The sequence below is a fragment of the Jaculus jaculus genome, chromosome 4 (genome assembly GCF_020740685.1).
Source record: "Jaculus jaculus isolate mJacJac1 chromosome 4, mJacJac1.mat.Y.cur, whole genome shotgun sequence".
NCBI lineage: Eukaryota > Metazoa > Chordata > Mammalia > Rodentia > Dipodidae > Jaculus > Jaculus jaculus.
In genome coordinates this window covers 144699647-144700826 of record NC_059105.1, presented here as the reverse complement: position 1 = coordinate 144700826, position 1180 = coordinate 144699647, and the positions used below count along the sequence as shown (strand labels likewise).

The window sequence follows — 1180 nt, the reverse complement described above, 5'->3', positions numbered from 1 at the left end:
TAACTGCGACCACACTTAAAATCATCTTTTAATTTTATTTACTTATGATTTATCTGCATGTATATTTGTGTGGTGGCATGTAGCAGGTGGGATGTCTTCTTGATACTGCAGATAAACTCCACACTTCTTGTACTACTTCTTTTGTATATGTGTCAAGCTTACATGGGTGGCTTGGAAACTGAATCAATCAGGCTTCACAAACAAGTGCCTTTAAGCTTGGAGCCATTTTCTCTACCTCCAACAGTACTTAGAGATCAGAAAGTAGGTGGCAATTCCTTATTGCTAGGTCCAAGGGCCTCTTCCATCTTTGTCAAGGGGAGAAGTTCTAACCTTTTATCCTGTCAGATAACACCTTAAAGCCATGTAGAAGTGAGCTGTTTCTTGGTCTTTGATAAGAAAATATTGGGGAAGAACAATTTCTGTAATAATCTGCTATCATGATAATCTAAACATGCAAGCTATAGGAGACTGCTTGATGTGTGAGCTTTATTGAAAATAATCAAAGTCATTAAGCCACTCAGCACAGTCAGAGTAGGGGGATTATTTTGTATAAGAAAAGAGATTATGTTTTAATTGAATAGTAAAAGTTATTCTGTCTTAATTTTATATAGTGATATAAAAGGCTTATGGAAGCACCTCAAAGATATTCAGTTTTAAATCACTACACAAAACTAAATATTATAATCAAGTAAATAATATCCTTTTAAACTTTCAATTGCATATAAGCATTGAATTTACATTATACTATATGTTAGTGAAGTGTGCAGTAGCATCCTGTCTCAAATAATATACATACTTCATTTATTATGCTTTACTGCTCAAATATACTACTAAATATCAAGTGTCCCACAAGTCCAAATCTTTTTGCTGGTGACTTAACTTTCCTTGACGTTTATGATCATTGATATACCAGGGTGTTTTGCTGAAGGAGTGCCTGTGTCAGTACCTTAAAAATTAATTTCACCATAGGAATAGACCCTTTGGGAAAGATTTCTCTGTAGCATTCAAAGTTGTTCAATAGCATCTTATCCAAGGGAGACCTTTCAAAATGAAGGTCAATCTTAAATCACCAGTATTTAATCAAGTAAGTGTCTGTGATATTGCAAATTTCTTGTTATTTCAACAGTGTTCGCAACATCTTTACTAGGAGTAGGGTTCCTCACACGAAACCACTTCTTTG

The 1180-nt window shown here is 34.4% G+C and overlaps 1 pseudogene; it reads right to left on the bottom strand.

Moving 5' to 3' along the window:
* Positions 1–256: 256 nt before the first annotated feature.
* Positions 257–352, bottom strand: LOC123460548 (annotated as a pseudogene).
* Between the last annotated feature and the right edge of the window lie 828 nt (positions 353–1180).